This window comes from Eumetopias jubatus, unplaced genomic scaffold (genome assembly GCF_037043125.1).
Source record: "Eumetopias jubatus isolate StellerSeaLion01/CBP00866 unplaced genomic scaffold, mEumJub1_p1.0 scaffold_6, whole genome shotgun sequence".
NCBI lineage: Eukaryota > Metazoa > Chordata > Mammalia > Carnivora > Otariidae > Eumetopias > Eumetopias jubatus.
In genome coordinates, this window is record NW_028274812.1 from 108145141 (window position 1) to 108165415 (window position 20275).

At 48.3% G+C, this 20275-nt stretch overlaps 1 protein-coding gene across 12 annotated transcripts in view; it reads left to right on the plus strand.

The window, feature by feature from the left end:
• The window catches only part of TRERF1 (transcriptional regulating factor 1), a 198415-nt gene that overhangs the window by 138868 nt on the left and 39272 nt on the right, over nt 1-20275 (plus strand). The window lies entirely within an intron of this gene.

A 20275-nucleotide genomic window follows, 5' to 3' on the forward strand; every position in this document is an offset into this window, starting at 1 on the left:
ATAGTCTTCATTGGGTGACAACCTGGCCTGTGTTCTCCTGGTCAGCCCTGCACATGAAACAAGGGGTTTATTCTAGGTGCAATTGTGGAGGCCATTTTGCAAAACTAGAAAGTCTAACACCTTATGTCTGGGGCTATCTTAGGAGTTTGGGGAACCAGGATTATTATGGACACAGTGACAGGAGGACCCCCATTCAAAGGACTCATATGCTGGCAGAGCCACTAAAAGCCAATGGACAGATGTTACAAGCTCAGTCTTTAAGTGCTGCTCTGGAGATTGGTCATCAGTTGCTTCTCACTGTTGGGTGGTGTCCCCTCTAAAAATATTTTTAAAATCTTTATTATAGGGGCGCCTGGGTGGCTCAGTTGGTTAAGCATCTGCCTTCGGTTCAGGTCATGATCCCGGGGTCCTGGGATTGAGGCCCACGTTGGGCTCCGCAGGGAGCCTGCTTCTCCCTCTCCCTCTGCCTGCCGCTTCCCCTGCTTGTGTTCTCTCTCTCTCTCTACCGCCCCCGACAAAGAAATAAAATCTTTTAAAAAAATCTTTATTATACTAATCCTATATACTATTCTTTTTTTTTTTTAATTAAAACACAGTAGCTGGAGCTTAAGTCTGCTCAGATACCCTCTCCCGTTCACTCTCTTCCCTTTTCAAAAAGGTGGCAGAACTGAGACTGGATTCAGGTGTCCTGACTCCCAGCGCTCTTGAGCCACTGCAATAGGATCCTTCGGGATCAGGTGTGAGTAGTAGAAAACCCCAGTGCCTGACTATCCTGGCTCAGGATCGTTGGGTGTCCGTGGGACCATGGGGGTGCTGGGGGTGCTCACCCAGCTGAGTGTTGGGAAGTCAGAGCCAGAGGGACCTCCTTGCAGCCCACTGGGCCCAACCTCCTTGTTCCGCGGAAGCTGAGTCTGAGGTGCAGGGAGGGGAAGTCATTTGCCCAACAAGGTCACAGGGCCAGTCTCCTTTTCTGTTTGGTCCGGGTTATCTTTATATTGGGTTTGTATTTCCTGAATACGCCAGCAACTGGGTGGGGGGTGGGGGTGGAGGGCAGGGGAAGTGGGCTTAAAAGAAGCCGTCTGAGAATGTTTAAATTTCCTGTGAGTGTCCCATGAAGAGGGAGATAATCTATGTGCACATAATCAAAAGGAGAGGGAAGACTTGGTTTAGGTCCAAAAGACCAACAAGAGTGTGGTGGGGGAAAGGGGGGGAAGGAGGACAAAATGGGAGCTATTCAGAGAAGGCTGGGACATTTTTATCGATGGAATAGAAATAAATAGGAATTTGTTTTTTGCACTTTCGTGATGCCTTCTTGTTAGTATTTTTGGAGCACATTCAAGTCACATGGTGGCCCTAGTCACGTTTTAGTGGCAGTGGTTTTGTGGTCTCTTAGGGGGCTCTTTGGCCTGGGACCAGAGGCCTCTGCCCTCGAGTCCCTCGAGTTTGCTGCTACTGGCATGAGTGATCCTTTGGAAACCTCTTCCTCCCTCGGAGCTTCTATAGCCTAGTTCAGAATGGGAATGCAGCCTCCTACCAGGTCTACCTCACAGAAAAATAATGGGTTGTGAGTGCCCTCAACACGGTAAGGCTTAGGTTGGCCTCCTTTTTCCTTCTCTCACACCTGCCTTGGCATGGGCTCTGAGAGAGTTTGGTGCTTCTGCTGGGCAAGCTTTCATTTTCCCATTGGACCAGGTGGCAGGGGTTGGCCACCAGAGCCACCCCAGGCCCATTTCCTTGGGACAGCGCATCACACGGTGTGTCCCAGCTTCCTTCGAGGGACCATTGTTGAGGCAGGCTGAGAGGCTGTGACTAAAAGTAAGGAAACTGCAAATAGAGACAGAGTTACTGTCAGTTTCCAGGAATCTGAGAGCTGGAACCCTCTTGAAACAGGAAAGGAAGTAGACTGTCTCCTTATCTGGTGTCATGGAGGTAATGAAGTAACTCTTTCTGGGTAACTGGGCGCACTCTTTCTCCTTGAATGATAACCACGGGTATTGTTAAGCTGTAGATGGCCACTAAATAATTACTTCTCTTTTCCTCTCTGGGCGTCTTGAGCTGCTTGAGGGCTAGACCCCAGAGAGCAGAACCGCGTGGGAGAACTTGGCCTGACCTGTGGCCCCACTCTGAGCCCCTCTCAGGCACCTCCGGAATCGCACTGACCCTTGGAGAGCCGAAGGCCTCTCTTGCGGGGGCTGACCGGCCTGGAAAGCTCTCCTCAACAATGAGCAAGTCCCATGAGCATTTACGTTCTTCTGGTTATTTCTCTGCCTGGTGAAGAATATGCTAAATGTGCGTGAGGCTTTCCATGGTGTCTCTGGATCTTTGTGAAGGCTAAAAGTGAAGGCACCCTGATGCAGTGGTGCTTTCAGAGGATAGTGGAGTAGGTGTGGTTGCTGGTCCCTGCACCAGAGGGCCCCGGACTGCTGAGGTTTCCCAGCGGATGGTTTTACAGTTTTTCTCTCTTCCTTACGGTGTCCACTTCTGGCAGTGCCTGCCCCTGAGCACCAGTCTGCTAACTGAAACAAAGGGAGGGCTCAAGGTTGCCCAGGAAACGAATAACCAAACCGATTCAATCACAACTGAGTCATTGAGGCCTGATCTAAATGGTACCCAAGGGGCGTCTGGGTGGCTCAGTCGTTAAGCGTCTGCCTTCAGCTCAGGTCATAATCCCAGGGCCCTGGGATCGAGCCCCGCATCGGGCTCCCTGCTCCACGGGAAGCCTGCTTCTCCCTCTCCCACTCCCCCTGCTTGTGTTCCCTCTCTCGCTGTGTCTCTCTCTGTCAAGTAAATAAATAAAATCTTTAAAAAAAAATAATAAAAAAAATAAATAAACGGTACCCAAGTCAAAATAAACAACAGGAACCCCACCCCAGGTGGCGAGGCTCCATGAGTCCTCACTGGGTGCCACGCACGTCCCGTACATTCTCTTATTTAATCCTCATGAAAAAAAATGGAACAGTAGGTATTGTCATTCCTCAGTCCAAACTGTGGCTCCAAAAAAAAAAAGACAAGATCAGCCTGCTGCATTCTTACTTTGCCAGTGGAAATTTAGGATTTGAATTCTGGTCTTCTGACTCCAGAATACTGGTCTGAGCATTTCTGTGAGGAAAATGCCCTGCCACATCCCCCCATGTGTTTCTCTCCAGGGAGAAGTTCCTGATGTGTTAAAAAACACTGGAGCTTAACCCTTTCAGACTAGAAATAGGAAGGTTTTTTTTTGGTGTAAAGTGCCTCTTTTTCATACTTCCGAGTTCATGGCTATATGCTAGAGGGTTGAAGGGTTGCTCAGGGCTGATGGCCAGATTCCCAGGGCATGTCTGTACTGTGGTAAAACTGGCTTTCCTCAACCCTTCCGGAGTCAAAGAGAAAGCTGGAAGGCTCCAACTTGGGGGAAGTAGCTTCATGCTAATCAGATCTGTGATGGGGAACCAGGGACCCTGCAGAATACCACAGGAAGCCTCATCCTTGGGCATCAGAGCGTTGGAGGCCCCGTCCTTTGTCACTAATTGTGTGACCTTGGGCAGATTATCCCCTTCATATTAATTTCCTCATCTTTTTTTTAAAGATTTTATTTATTTATTTGACAGAGACAGCAAGAAAAGGAACACAAGCAGGGGTAGTGGGAGAGGGAGAAGCAGGCTTCCCGCTGAGCAGGGAGCCTGATGCGGGGCTCCATCCCAGGACCCCAGGATCCCAGGATCATGACCTGAGCCCAAGGCAGACGCTTAACCATCTGAGCCACTCAGGCGCCCCCACCTCATCTTTTAAACAGGGAAAGCACTTCCTGCGTTCACACGTTTGTTGTCGGGACAAAACGAAACAGTGCATGTCTGTGCTTTGTGCACCTCTTTCCAGAATGTTACTGTTGGCCATGAGGATATACACACCCTCCTGTGAACTCCTTGCTCTCCCTGTCAGAGACTCCACACTGGGCCAGAGGATTTGTGGCTGTGGACCAGGGGACCAGTCTGCTCTGAGCTCCATAGATGTCAGCAGACACATCCCGTGGTCATCAGGGCAGGTCATTCTGCATTGACCTCATCCCTGGGCTGTTAAAGAGATGGAACCATGAGCTTCTTACTCTTTAAAAACAACAACAAACAAACAAAATGGGAAAAAGAGAAAAATTGATTTTCTTTAACCTGTGGCTTTTTTTTGCTTCCCCCCCCCCTTGCTGTGAGTGGAATTGCCATTTTGCTTTTTTTTTTTTAATTTAAAAAAATGATGTTCTGGGTGATGGAACATAATATTTAGATGTGTTGAACTGACAGCTGATGGGTGTGTTATTAATACACCATCACCAACTCATGTTGCAAGGGTTGGTGGGGAGGAGATTTGTGTGTAAATGTACGTGTGCACTCACACACTTGGATGATTTAACATGATTGGGGAGGGTCCAGTGACCCTTAATCAAAAGCAGCTCTTGGGAAGGACGTGGTCTGCTCTTCAGAGAAGGATTCCCTTGTGAATTGAGGGGGTCTTTTCCATGTTATCCTGTAGAAACAAAAGGTCTCCCCTTCCTCTCTCCCTCCCTCCCTCTCTCATGTCCTTAGTGCCCAATGGGTACCACGTAATATGCCGGCCCCTGAAGACAAAGGTGATGAGGCACTCCTCAGAAGAGGTGCTAGCCTGATGGTGGAGGCAATAGCCCAGTGGGGCACAGCATGCTGAGTGGTGTAATGATGCGCAGGGTCCTCGGCCCATCCTTGCTCGCCCTGCAGGCGTTCTTCCTCATGCCCCTGCCTTCACATATTACCTGTTGTCAGGGAACTCACAGACCTCTCAGCCTGGGCATCCCCAGTCCAGCTGCCTCAAGGGCAGCTCCTGTTGTAGGTCTCCAAATGAAACTGAACTCTCACGGTGCCCTGTCTTCACAGGCGCGAACCCAACATCAGGGTGTCATCTTGACACCTGCCCCTCCCGTGCCCCCATACCCACCCCATCACTAAGTTCTGCCAGGTTCACCTCAAAATGCCCCTCCATCACCTCCCACGTGTGAGCTGCCTGGCATGAACCACTGTAAAGCTAAGTGCCCCGTGTCCCCCCTCAACTTCCTCCAGTCCATGTCTGCACCCTATGGCCCGTGAGCTACAAATTGGTTTGTACATATGAACGTTGCATGATATGGGAACACTAGCTTTGAACCCCAGTTAGGCAACATGTTATCCCTCCAAAAAATATTCCCACTCTTCTCCTTAGCAGATCTGTATTACCAAAACAAAAAAAAAGTACTCTGTTATTATTATATTTTGAGTTTCCTTGAAAAAATTTGTAGAAATGTGTATTTCCCTCATTACATGTGTGTCTACATCATAGCCTTGGTTTTGTCATCTGGCTGCAACACCTAGAATGTATTCTATTTGGCCCTTTACTTTGAAAAACTTTGTTGACCTCTGGTCTACCCTGTGACCTTTTCAAGATGGAAATCTGGTCAGTCGCACCTGCTTAGAAGACACACACACACACACACACAGACCCACCCCACTCAAAACACTTTTATGTTTCCCCATTCCTTTTTAGGATAAAGATAACACTCCTTACCCTCAAGAACCTTGGGTGGTCTGGCCCCTGCCCCCCTTCCAGTTTTATCACCATGCTCCTTGGTCCTGCGCTCCAGCCACTCTGGCCCTTTTTTTTGGTTCTTCATGTCTACCTTTTTCCCACCTGCCCCAGGGCCTTTGCCTGTACTGTCCTTGACTCTGTTTGGAACGTGACATTTCACACCATTTCCACACCCTTCTCATCCTTCCGATGGTGGCATCACTGTGACTTCCTCAGAGGATCCTTCCCAGACCTTTCTGCTGAGGTCATGACACGGTATTATAGCCACTCATCATGGTCATAGAATTACATTTGTCTGGGTCTGAGACTGCCTCCCCAGACGGCAATCCCCACGAGGGCTGACACCGAGCCCCATTTTATCCATTGTGCCTGCTGTAAAGTGGGCATGCAGATATTTTGTTACAGTGCATATCTGAGAATCGGGGAAGGTTTCATGAAAGTTGCTAAGTCTGAGCAAGAACTTGTAGGTTGAGAAGACAGAATGAGAGAAAGTGATTTCAGGCAGAAGGACCAGCATTCTGGAAACTCAGGGTAGCTCCCTAGGTCTGGTGCTTGGGATGTGTATGGGGCAATAGTTGGGGAAAATCGCTGCAAAGGTAGATGAGGCCAAATTGTGCCAGGCTGAGCTGTGGGGACCCTTCTCCTGTCGGCAGGGGGAGCACTGGCGGTTTCGGGCAGAGGGGTGGCATGGGCAGGGCTACTGGGGGGAAAGTGGGCTGGAGGGAGTGAGGCCGGCCATGAAGAGACTCTATTGTAGACTTGGCAGGGGGATGGGGAGAAGATGGCCAGGGAATGCCATGGAGAGGTCGACAGGAATTGATAACCCATTGGACGTGAGGGGGGATTTACTCTTGGGGTCCCAGGTTTCTGATTCAGTCCCCTCCAGTACTTGAGGCGAGTGAAGAGGAAGGAATTGAGGCAGGGGTGGAGGCATGAAAGTTCGTTTGGGCCCAGGAAGCAGAGGGAGTCAATGCCGGCAGCCTCCGTTTCCTCTGCGAAGCAGAGTCAGGGTCATCTGCTGAGGCAAAGGCCTTTTGGGTTCAGGTCATGGACTTTAGCACCTTCCCACGGTTACCAGGTGCGGGGCATGGACGCAGGAGGCCCAGATTGAGGACTTCAATCCCAAATAGCTTCTCTGGGGGTTCGTAGGGCCTTTACGGAGATTGTCCAGACCTGCCTTTCCTCTACCTTTTCCTAAAAATGGGATGGCTGAATGTCTGCTTTGTCAGAAATCCTACCTTGAAGGCCTTTGAGGAAGGTCTCTGCCTTTGGAAGCTGTTCGCCCCCGCTCCTCCTCCCCGCAGCTCTGCTCTGAGCCCCACAGGGACCAGCCCTCTGCCCCTAGTCTGTCTGACCCATGGACGTAACTGACACACAACATACACGAAGACACGCTTCAACGACATCCTGCATTTTTGTGGTGTATTCCAGTTCACAAGGCATATTCACGCACAGGTGAGGCAGTCGTCAGCCCCCTTTGACCTCCTGGCTCGCGGCTGCCCTGCTCCCTTGGCCCCCAGACCGCCTGCACAGCCCCCACCGTCACAGGGGTGGCCCGGGCTACCCGAGCACCTGCTTAAGCCAGTTGTGCTCGGTAGTGTATCGTAAATTCGATGACCTCTGAGCACACGAAAGAAATAGAAATGCTGTTTCTGTGAAAAGTGAACTGAATGCTTTGGAAGGAATTGATGGAAGCAAGCCGCTCCAAGAAAAATCCCTGCCCAGGTGTGTGCATGAGCACGGCTGGAGACCGGCCCTGGGAGGCGAGAGACGTGCCTGTCAGACTGGCGCCCTCACCTTCCAGCTCCTTTTTACAGATGCTGGACTAGAAAATGACCCATGATGCATGGGGGGTGATTTGTGCTGAAGAGACAAACGCACAGCTCTAGTCAACTGAACTATGCGCAGAGGCCTGGACCCTGCCTCAAAGATTAGTAAGATATTTGTGTTTGAAGTTAAAATAAAATGTTATTAAGGCATGAACGTAGCACTTTTAAGTGTACATGCAGGCTTTTCAGTGTTTTATGACGTCTGTTTATTTTTGAAGTAATAGCTTCCTGTGGCTCAATAATCGAGAGAAACATAAAAAGCTCTAAAATGAAGTCTCCTTCCCATTATTCCTGTGCAGCCCAGACACAGCCCCTCCCCACAGACAACTCTTACTGGTTTCTTGGATCCTTCCAGGTTTTCTTTATGCACAACAACCAACTATGAATATTACAGTGGATCCTCATTATTCACGGATTCTGTATTTGCGAATTCTTCTACTCTCTTAAATTTATTTATAACCCCCAAATCGATATTTGGCGACACTTTGGAAGTCATTGACAGACAAGTCAGGGCAGTGGAACATTGGATTTGCCCGACACACACCCCCAGCTGGGGCTGCCCGGTGTGATGCGATGCCTTCCTGTTGGGCTCTCGTGCTGTGGACAGATGTCCTTTCCCCAGCCTCTTTCGTGCCACAGTTGTCATGTTTTTGTGCTTCCTGTTGACTTCGCTGTTGTAAAGTGGCCCCCAGGTATGATGCTGACACGCTGGCTAGTGCTCCTAAGTGCCAGGTCGTGTGTGACCTATGGAGAAAATACTTGCTAGATAAGCTTCATTTAAGTAAGAGTTATAGGGCTGCTGGCTGTGAGTTTGGTGTTTACGAATCAGCAATATATATTGAATAAGGTGCCTTGAAGCAGAAACACATGTAAAATGATGTACTGATATGTACATGTACTGATGTACTGATCAGTTGATGGAAATGTTGTGACCTCATGGGGACCTAACTTGTATTTCCCTTAGAAGCAGTGGTAAGAGTGTTCACTAATTCAGTGTTCTTGGTGACTTCACAGGACATATGACTGCTAATAATGAGAATCGACTCTTTACAGCTATGTGTATAGTCTATTTTAACTTTGGAGAGCTTTCCATATCAGTCCATAGAGAGTTTCCGTGTTCTTTTTAACAGCTGCATAGTATTCCACCATGTGCTTATTCCACAATTCTCTTTAATCCGTCCCTTAACTGGTCAGCATTTGGGATGTTTTCCATCTTTGGCTATTCAAAATAATACTGTAGGTGGTTTGTATGTGTCATTTGTTGTCTTTTCTATAACCAACTTACTAGAAAGGGAATTCTCAGTGCCTGGGTGTGTATCCTAAAGAGATTCTCACAGAGGTTTGTAAGGGGACTCATCTGAGAATGCTATCTCAGAGTGTCTATGGGAGATTGGTGAGGCAGTGAAGTGTGATGGGTGCAGGCTCCCACCGGGGTGTGGGAGGTGCGTGTGAGGGTCGTGTGAAGGACTTGGCACTGTGCCTGGCCCGAGGTCAGCATCCCATGCATGTTAGCCACGTTACCTTTATCATTCTTCCTTCCCATCTGCTCAACAGCGTTAGTCCAGCTCATCAGCATGGCGGTGGGGGTCTTTGCTGCTCTCCTCCCAGCTGCAGCCCGCCCCTCTGCAATCTATCTCCACACGGGGTTGGAGGACGCCTGGGCAACGTTGGGAACATTCTTAGGCTGGCATCCTACCTAGGCTTAACACGGGGCCACATCAGCTTTCTGGGAAGGGGATTGTCTCCTTCAGTTCCTAATCCTTAGCCAGGCACACAGTGTTGATGTTTGACAAACTTTGTTTGCTGCATTCCATGATGAGTGGATCTGCTTTGAGCCCAGCACTGGTCATGGCACAGTGGAGAGGGGAAGGAGAGATGTACAAACAGAGGGATTAAGACACAGTTCTGTGCCTTTAGCGAGCATTGGTTGAAAAATAGAATATCTGAGGTGACTCCATGATGGAGTAATATTTCCAACAAGCAGAAGGATGCGTCTCTGGGCGTGTAAATCCTTCTTTGAGGGTTTGGTCCTCACTCTCCCCAAGGCTCCCAGGCTCTAGGGGCCCCGTTTCTGCCCTCTCATTTAAGCCACAGGGGCCCCTGGTGGATGCATCACTGCAGCCTCCTGGTCTTAGAGCAGCAAAGGGAAGTTGGTTGGGCAAGACTGTGAGACAGTGAGGGGCGCCTGGGTGGCTCAGTCGGTTAAGCCTCTGCCTTCGGCTCAGGTCACGATTCCAGGGTCCTGCGATCGAGTCCCTACTCAGTGGGGAGCCTGCTTTTCCCTCTCCTTCTGCCCCCCCCCACTCGCTTGTGCTCTCTCACTTGTGTTCACGCTCTCTCTCTCTCAAATAAATAAAATCTTTAAAGATATATATGTAAGAATTTGAGACAGTGAGACAATGGGGACCAATGACCAATAGAATATCGGACTTGGGCAAGTCCGGACAGGTTTGGGGGCTTACCAGGATGTAAAGGATCACCAGAGGAGGGAGCAAACCCAGAAAAGGCAAGATACACTCTTGATTCCCTGAGGCCTGTCAGTAGCCTCTTGGGTAGCCGGAAACCAGGCTTTGTGTCCGTCCCATCATCTGCATACAGAACTCAACAGTGGGAATCTCAGGTGAGGGGGTTGTTGGGAATGTTCACTTCCAACTTTGTAATATTTGAATTCTTAGAAGCATCTGTAGATTAAAGCATACGGGTGTTCTTCACCTTGGCATGCTGTGATTTGGCATGAGGCCCTCCTGACAAAACTGGTCTCCGCGGCTCCATCAGCTTTGCCTCTTGCAGGATGTTCACCCCTGTTGCCTGTTCACTGTTTGCTCCCCTGTGCTCAGCAGCTTCCCAAGAGGCCTGGGACCAGGAGCCCCTCTCATCTGGTGGAGGCCAGCCTTCCTCCGCACAACGAAGGACAAAGGAGACATCTCAGGGCAGCCAAGCCGCAGAGTCAAACCTTGGTCAGGGGGCTACAGGATGACAGGAGGTTTGACGTGGGCTATGAAGCCCTCTGTCTGGCTTCACTGAGCAAACACCTAGTTAGCACGGTGCCAGGCATGAGGCAGAGGCTGGGTCCCAGAGCTGAGCAGGGTGGGCCTCTGGCTGCCCTCAGCGTTGGAAAGGTGGGGGCGTGAGCCATGATGATAGGCTAGAATCCAATCTACAGGGGTCTAGAGGAGGGAGCCACTCAAGAAGTGCCTCTGGGAAGGCCTCCAGCCCCATACACAGAGGTCCCTCTGGCTTGTTTCCTGACTCCCAGAATTTACCCCAAAGTCTTAGAACTCTGAGCCAGAAAGGGCTGTGGGGATGGTTGTCTTAGCCCCCTGATCGTACAAGTGAAGAGCCTAGGAGCCGTGGCATTGCTCCAGGATGGGACCGTGTTGCTGCTGCTGGTTACAGAATGCCCAGACGTGGCACTGACATCCTCACCCAGGGAGCCCCGTGTCTGAAATGCAGGCGGGAGAGCCAAGAGACACCAACCGACAGCCCCAGCACCAAGAACGCTAAGGCACAATCACTTTACATACAAGGGAGCGTCACTTACTTGATTACCCAGTGAGCTATAAGCTGTTTTCCAGAAAGAAGGGCTGTGTTTTCCCAAAGCCCCCTCTCCCCATCTTTGTGACCTTGGTGTCCAGTGGCATCTGTTTTTTATAAAGACATCAGACTTTAAAGACCACAGACCAAAACCAAGCCAGCAGCCCCATTTGGGAACAGAAGCCCTGACCAGGCAGCCTACGTAGAGTCCTGAGGCAGGAGAATCTACGGGCTGGTCTATCCCAGGGCGGTGCAGCCTGCTCCCCTCCTCATTATCCCCTGCAGAGGAGGCCAGTCTGTACCACGGACCTGCTAGAGGCTCTCTTGGCGGCTCAGCCCAGGGTGCTGGACGTGGGGCTTGAGTGACAGACAGGAATGGAGCCCTCAGAAGCTTGACTTGTGTTTTCTTAGATTTATAATTCACTCTGAGGCTGGAGGCAGAGTACAGGCGTCAGATCTACCCACCAGCCAGCACCCCTTCAGTCCCTCTTCATCCGTCACACTCCCTAGGGCATCGTCAGAGCAGTTGGAGGGGAATCTTCCATTCTCCCAGCCCTGCCCTGCCCTGCCCTGGACAGCTTCAGGGATGGGGATGCTTTTTTGGCTGCAATCCCCGTGTTGAATCACAAAACCTGAGTCCTAGGTCCTTGGGAGCAGGAGTGGTGGATCCTCCCTGTGGCCCCAGGCCCAGCCCCCTCCAGTTGGACACCCCACAGAGATACCCACCCCCATCCCCAACAGCAAGGGTCTGCCCATTGTGCCTCCTGGGCCCTGGCTGGGGTGACTTGCCCCCTTGGAGGCCCTCCTCTGCCTCCTCCTTGTGAAATTCCTTGGAGTCTTTAGGAAGCCCCACCCCAGCCTCGTTCCCCCAGACCCATGAGCTTAAAGATGCAGGTTTTCAGGGTTTTATCTCCTCTAGCAGAGTCCTAGCACAGTAGGTCTTTGGGGTGAGGCTGTATGAAAGAATATAAAGGACGGGTAGGGCACAGATGGCCGGTCTCCGGGCTGTGAAGTTCCCGGTCCCCTTACGTAAGCCTCTTGAGGCCAGCAGATATGACCTGGTCAGGTCTCCTGGCACAGGTAAGGTCTTCGTTATGGTTGCTGGTGGATACTGAAATTCTCCTAGCAACCCCTCCTTAGGAGAAACACATTCCTATGGAGTAGCCAGTGTTCGGGGCCTCCCGTGTGGCTTGTTCGGATGATCCCCCGCCCTGTCTTCTCTCTGCAGACCTCTTGGCTGCATCATCTGTCAGCCTCCCCCCCACCAGGAGGGGCCTGCTGTGGTTGGGCGGAGCCTTCGTGGAGGAGTCAGGCAGCCCATGTGGACGTCGTCCCTGGCATAACCGCCCCAGAGCCTATTACATTGCTCCCATGAGATCTAAGGGACCCTAAGTTTGGGGTATAAATTTCCTACGCTGCCCCCACATGTCGCTTTCTCCCCAGGAGACTTGGGGAGACTGACTTTATCTGTCCTGACGTGACGAACGTGGGTCCCACTGGGCGCCTATGAGCAAGTCCCACTCTCGTCTCCCAGAGCAGTTACATCATGTGGTGCTGAGGAGTCGGGAAGGGCTGGGCCACATCGGTTCACATCCGTTGCCTCCTCCTCCCTAACTTCTCTGTCCTGGAGGAGGTAGACACCCCGTAGTGGTCACTAAGCTGTGTGCATTCACCCCTGAACAGTCGTCTGCTCCACACATTGAATACTAATTAGATGCTGAACCATTAAATTCAGCCTCTACAAGTTGATAAAAGATGAGGCAGGGATTTTATGAATTTTATTCAAGCTCCCTCTAGAAAAGCTTGACTTTAATTATCTGGATACATAAAAACATGGCTGAGGTCCACACAGGACAAATGACTTGCCCAGGGTCACACAGAGAGTCAGTGGAGCCAAAGCCGAGGCTCCTGTTTGCTCCTCCAGCACCCCTCTGTCTAATTGCACCATATTCAGAGTCCAAGCCCATACTCCTAATATCCCTACCCAGGTCTAGCCATTTGTGGAGGAAGGTGATTTGAAAGACTATATACAGAAATACATCAACAAGGCACACTCAGATCATGGTTGCCTCCTCCAGGAAGCCATCCTAGATTCTTGTGATCCCTTATCTCCCCACATCTTCAGCATCCACATCCTTCATGCCAACTGGGGAGGGAGAGAAGAAATGACAAGTGGCAGTCACTGGGGGAAGACAGCATTGATTCCCTGGTCGAGGACCACTGCTAGCCCAAAGGAGTGAGCAATGACAGTGAGGGCCAGGACCCTGCACACCAGAAACTGAAATATCTCCTGTTGCCCTGTACTGGTGGTGAACTGCCCACAGGAGGCAAAACCCAAACTCCATTTTGCAAGTTCCCAGGCTCTGCGTCAGGCTTCTTCCTGGTTCCTGGGCTTAGAGGGACAGTTGATGCCACAGGGTGAGTCTGAAAGAGGGAGAAATAAATGTCCCTTGGAGCCCAAAGGCAGCCTTGGGAATCCTCCCACCACAGGGAGTCAGCAGAGACCCGGGGCAGGGAAGAGCGGGCCCCCACGGAAATGAGCATACCGGTCACTCTGCGAGGGGGGACATTTGGTGCTATGAGCCATCATCGGCCGAACTCGTCCCTGGTAATTGGGTCACAGAATCATAAAATACCCACCGGCTTTATTTAGAAGACTAATCAGAAAGCATTTAGAACGACAACATTGCTATAAAGGAGACCATGAACCATGGGCCCACGCCTTGGAGAACTGCCCTTGGCCTCTGCCACCTCTGGGGAGCTGGGGCGAGAGCTAGACAGCAAAGAATCCCAGGAGAACCCAAATGAAGCTCCTTTGACAGACCTGAGGGGAAGGCTTGCCCCAAACCCAAGCCAAGTCATTTGGAGGATTGTGTATACAGTCTCTGGATGATGACCCAATGTCGAAAAAAGGAAAATCTTTTTGGTTTTTCTTCCTCCAACCAGCGGTGGTGGTCTGGCGGGAGGGGGGTGTTACCCCGGTTGAATTATAAGCAAACAAGTCCCGCTGAGTCCTTGGCCAAAGTCAACTTCCTCCCTCTCTCTCTCTTTCTGGTTCAAAGGACAGTCCTTTTGGACGGATAGCCTCCTTACAGATTGTGCTCTGTCTCCTGGTGCTCCTGGGGTGGGCGGGTGGGGGACGGGACTTTGATGCATTAGAATAAGGGTCAGCAAACTTTGGCGGGGGCCAAACCCAGCCAGAAGTTTTTGGTTTTATACCACCTGTGAGCTAAGGGAAGGGTTTTTACATTTGTACATGGTTGAAGAAAAAAGTCAGAAGAAGAACAGTAGTATGTCTTGATATGAGAAAAATATGTAAAATTCAAATTTCAGTGTCCGTAAATAAAGTTGTATTGGAACACAGCCACGCCCATTCGTGCTGTATCATTTTATGGCTGCTTTCACGCTGCAGCTGGGAAGTTATGACAGATTGTATGGCCCACAAACCTGAGCATATTTACTAGCTGGCCCCATACAGAAGAACTCCTGTGCTGAAAAGTCTATGCGGAGCCTTATTATCTACAGTATCACATGACTCTGGTGCTATAGGGCACTTGGCCTGAAACAGAAAATAATAGATTCCATCCCTGGGTCTATGTCAGGGGTGAAGTGCTCTCCGTCTCATTTGCTTGGCGCAGCGTCTCAGTTCAATGAGCGTTGATTGAGCATCTGCTGCGTCCCAGCCTGGGACACAGTATGAGTAGGATGCTGTCCCTCCCTTGGAATGACGGGACAGGCAGTGGGCAGATGGGCATGGAAGCAGGCCATGTGACTCTCATGCTTCAGGGGGAACAGAGAGGGCACTTCGGGTTCTGAGTCAGCCTTCATTTGTCGATTCCACTCTGGAATCCCAGAGTCTTGCTCTAAGGAAGGAATTGATCAAGGAAATGTGAAAGTAGTAGTTCTGTTAATTAGTTCATGAGTGAAAAAGCTCCTGGTGCCAATTACCCAATAGGAAATGTTTTACATAATGAGCAAAGCAGTTACCTTATTAGAAAAATCATTAAGACTTGAGTCCTGAGATGGTAGTATGACAATTCTAGATTGACTAATCCGCCAAGAAGAACAGTTTCTAGGTTGTAAATGTATACTTAAAATACCTTTTGACAAAATGCTGAACTGTGGCACGCTGCCATCTTTGCAAAAGGCAAATGTTTCTAGAATACGCAAGAATCTGAGTGGTGGTCCTAAGAGAGCTGGGCTGCTGGGTATCTGGGAATAGAGGCAAGGGGAAGACGTTTCACGCGTACCCTTTTTTAAAAAATTTGCTCTGACTTTTCACTTTCTTTTTAAGCACTTACTTATTTGGGGTATTTTCGCTCTTTTGTATATTCTGTTACGCCTTTTGAATTTTGAACCACATAAATATAGTTCCTACTTAAAATATATATATATATATATAAATTTATACACAGAAAGTATTTAAGTTCTTGGGGAAAGTAAATAAATAAAAATTTAAAAATCTGTAAAGTTAACCTAAGATAGGGGCGACTGGGTAGCCCTGTCAGTTAAGCATCTGCTTTCAGCTCAGGTCATGATCCCCGGGGTCCTGGCATCGAGCCCCGCATCAGGCTCGCTGCTCCGTGGTGGGCCTGTTTCTCCCTGTCCCTCTGCCTGCTTCTCCCCCTGCTTGTGCTGGCTCTCTCTCTCTCTCTCTCTCTCTCTGTCAAATAAATAAATTTAACGTAAAATAAATAGCACAAGGTTTTGCCACTACCTCGTTATCTCTTCCTAGGGAAGTCATTTTCCCCTCTCTTCCATTCGATGTATGATTCTTGAATGCCTGCCACTGTGAACCAGGCACTATTCTCTGGGCCTTAGTTTCTAAATCTGTCATGTGGGGAGACCAGATGAGCTTTACCGCAGTCTTCAACTGGAGAGGGCATCAGACTCAACAGAGGGCCCATTAAAACACAGACTGCTGTCCCCCGACCAAGTTTTTGATTCAGTGGGTCTGGGTGGGGGCCAAGAGTTAGCATTTGTAACAAGTTCCCGCGTGATGCTTACGCTGCTGACCCAGGAACCACTTCTGACTTTGTAGGGTTCTGTACTTGTAAGTAAACTACATCTTCAGTTCTGAAAATATTACAGAATAAAGAATAGTTTCCTGTAGCTCAGAACACAAAACAGACACATCAACAGAAGTAAAATTATCTAGCTTCCATTCCACCCACAAGGGCATGGTGGAGGGACATGAAATCAGGTCATGGTCGGAATCTGGTGAGTTTCAATAAGTAATTCTTCCTGTGGGAGGTAATGTGGTGCAAAGCCTTTTGAGGAAGGTTAAGTGGTGAGGTTTAAGCTAGGCAGGGCATTCTGTTATCATCAGGCCTAATGCCCACAGGATAACACTGCTAGCAGTCATTCTAAAGCCCCCACAATTTATCCCTGCTTTACAAGTTCAGTCTGATCATCAGTGAGTTCCTGACATGGACACCTGCACCTGACTCCACGCTTTTATACACACCATTCCCTCAACCAGAATACCCTTCCTGGTCTTCTCATCTCTGTATGAACTCTATTTGTCCATCAAGACCCAGGTAAACCTAACTGTTCTCCATAAGAACTTAACATTCATTCCCCCTACACTGTGTCTTTTTCTGCTGATACCAATTCAGTGGGACACTTGATCATTGTTACCTTTTTTTTCATTAATCAATTCATTCATTCAACAAATATTACCCTTCCTTCAACAAATCCTTATTGGAGGGCCTACAATATGCTGGGCATTATGGTAGGTTTTGGGAATAAAATCATAGGCAAAAATAGACATGGCCCCTGCTCTAATAAAGAGAAATCCATTAATCAAATAATGGCACTGGTGGAAGTACAATTATGGACTGAGAATAGTGGTTTGGAAGAAATGAATGTGTAAGAAATGACCCTGATGTTGACTTGTGGTTGGGGTTGGGGTAGACTTCCTTAAGAAATACAGTCTGAGCTGAGATCTGAATGAAGGATGCCCAGGACGTGACTAGATGAAGAGAGTATGGGAAAAGGAACAGCTTTCCAAATTAGGGGTGTGGGGGCACACCAGCATGTGCAAAGGTCCTGTGGTGGGAGGCAGTGTGACAGCTTCAAGAAACTGAGAGAATACCAGAATGGCTTGGGGTGGTGGGATGGGAAGAGGGTAAAGAACTAAGAAAAGAGAGATACATTGCCAGACTGGGACAAACTTCAGAGCCCGATCGGCCTTGTTCATGATTTTGATTTTTAACCTTAAGAGCACTAGGATGCCCTCAAAGGATTTTGAACAATGATGGGATCGGAATTATATTTGAAAAGTTCATTCTGCTGCTGCTGTCTGTAGCATGGATAAGACCAAAAGCAGGGAGATGAGTTGGAAGCTATTGGGATGGTCCAGAAGACAGATGCGGAGGTAAACTGTTAGGTTGTGGGGTTGATTAAAGGAGACGGAGGAGTCGAGGGCAAGAGTTTGGAGGACCATCCATTCTGGGGAACATGATGTTGACTTTGCCTTTGAATATGGAAGTAGAATTTGGGGTAGGCAGCTGAGCAGGAGCCCAGACCCTCTGGGCTGGGAGTAGTGACTGGGGGTCAGCAAGGTATAGTGTTGAGTGGGGATGTCAAGGAGGAGAGCTTGTGTGAGAAGAGAAAGGGTGTCTCCTCAGACTGGGTCATAAGCCCCTGAAGGAGACTCACTTCCCAGTGGCAGCACAGGGAATGTTTCTCTCATTTCTCCCTTTGTTCTGCTCGCCGTCATCCAAGTTCAGGTCTTAATTATGTCTCACCTGGATGCAGCGAGAGCCTACTAAAATCCTCAAATTTTAATGTGCACGTGAATCACTTGGGGGTCTTGATAAAATGCAGATCCTGATTCAGTAGATGGAGGCTGAAGCCTTGAGATTCTGAATTTCTGACAAGCTCCCAGGTGATACAGACCGCATTTTCAGTGAGCAGAGTGGGTCTCCTGGCTTCTGAAGCTCAGCGTCATCAAGCCCAGCATCCTTGTGCCTCTGCTCGGATGCCTTCAGTAGCCATTCATGGTCATATTCAGGATCTACTCTAGCTCTCCTTGGCCAGCCATGGTTTCCTCCCACTGCTTCCCTTCATCTACCCTTCATTCTACCAAACCAAAGCAAATCCCTTGCTCTGAATTTGTCCCTCTCTATCATTCAGAAAGGGACAGAGACCAACTCAGTCTAGTTCCTGGTTGGAGGGGGCTACTGCAATGGTCTTCACACTTTGCTGCTTAAAATCCCCCATAAAAGGATGTGGTAAATGTAATGACCCCCCCTCACACATTTTCAGTTTACATCTACATTTTTTATCATACATTTGCAGAAGATGCAATTTCCAGTATATTATAAACATTGGTATTTTTAAATAAAACTATTACATCACTGTTTTAAATTTATCCAGTGGAATCTAAGCACCATAGACATTTGATATCCACCATCATCCATTTTAAAAATGCATGAACACGCTCTTCACTAATTGTCAGCGTTCCTTTTTCTTCTTGAAACTTTATTTCTGTTCACTTCCCCGGTGGAATTTTATCCTAATGGAATATATGTAATCTATTTTATGCTTAAAACTCTTTCATTTGTTTCCCTATCATATTTCTCTGTAACAATTTTATATGAAATTAAAACTTCTTTAATTTCCTGAAATCATAAAGCTCTAAGTATTAAAATTTTCTCTGGTTTGAGTTATTGTTAACAATTATTAATAGGACATGATTGATCAAAATAACATAAATGTATTGCTAATTTGGATAAATAATAAACATAAAACCTAAAATTATATTGAAGATGCGTCTCTTGGTGAGGTAGTAATGCTGGATGACTTTTTAAAATAAAGCTTTTTATTGACTTAAGACATACATACCTATATATGAGCAGAGTGTACATCTTGAATTATCCAAGTGGGCACACTCACTTGAATGAATACAGTCATCACCACGCCCAGAAATAGAATACTGCTGGCATTGAGTTATTTGTTCAGCTTGTTTTTATATTCGTGGAAGAATATTACGTATTGTATGAGATTTGAGATGGGCCGGCATTGATTACATTTCCGTTTTTTAGTCATAGAGATGTAAGCCCTGAATATCCTCATTCGTATGAACTGATAGAAGTTTTGTTAAAACAGGATCACTCGGTTCTTCCCTTTTTTTAAAAAAAGATTTTTATTTATTTATTTGACAGAGAGACACAGCGAGAGAGGGAACACAAGCAGGGGGAGTGGGAGAGGGAGAAGCAGGCTTCCCGCAGAGCAGGGAGCCCGCTGTGGGGCTCCATCCCAGGACTCCGGGATCATGACCTGAGCCGAAGGCAGACACTTACAGAATGAGCCACCCAGGCGCCCTGATCACTCAGTTCTTGATCTGCTTCTGACTTCTATACCAAAAATCACATAGCGATCCATCACTAACAATTAGACTTTAATTACTTCTGTTAGGCCCTCCTAAGAAAAAAAAGGAATTGGAAACCCTCCAGCTTCAAAGAAGATTCACCACTAATTTATTAGAGTTGCTTGTTTTCTAGATGGTGGCCGGGGGGGTTTTGCTGGGGCGATAATAAGCCCAGGTAAGACTTGGGATTGGGTAAGAGGTCTTTCTTTTGTAGAGAAGGAGGGCAGTTGTGAGAGTGCAAGTATAAAATGTCAACTTGCACCTTCGTCACCAGTCAGTTCTAGAAAACAGCTTCTATGGAAGTTTGAGGATCTGGGAATTAAGAGAAAGAAAAACTTTCTCTCAAAACTTGGAGTGCATGTGTGTAGTGCTCGGAATGTCTTCATGTACTCCCAGGGGTTTATAGACCCGTTAGACGTCGCCTAAAGGACCTATCTGAGTCAAACCAGACTAAACCAGTCTCTCTAGATATCCTAGTTCATGGTTCTAAGACTTGTCCCAGTATGGTTTTTCATGCCAGGTCAGCACTGTGCAGAGATGTTTCCCTGAGCAGGCACCTCAGAAAGCAAGGAACTGTGTTGATGGGACAGGCAAACTAATGTGTGCAATACTCCCCTTGGAAACTTTCTCCGGTTCCGTTCTTATCCGGCATAAGCTCTCCAGTCTAAGTTCCCGTATCTGTTATTTTTACCTTTTTATTATGTGCATTCTTCCTTCTGGCATCATATTTATTCATGTGACCCATCATCACCTTTTCTAACCATGAACACCTCAAGAGCTGGCCCATGTCATAATCATTTCCTGGCATTGTGCCTTACACTTAGTAGGTGTCTAGTAAGTGTTTGTTGAGCAGATAAGTTGATAAATGAATGCCTTAACCTTCTTCACATCACCGGCAGGTCCTAGGATAGTGCCAAGTCCCAGAAGAATGGGAGAATTAATCAGTGAGCAAAACAATGAATTAACAAATCAA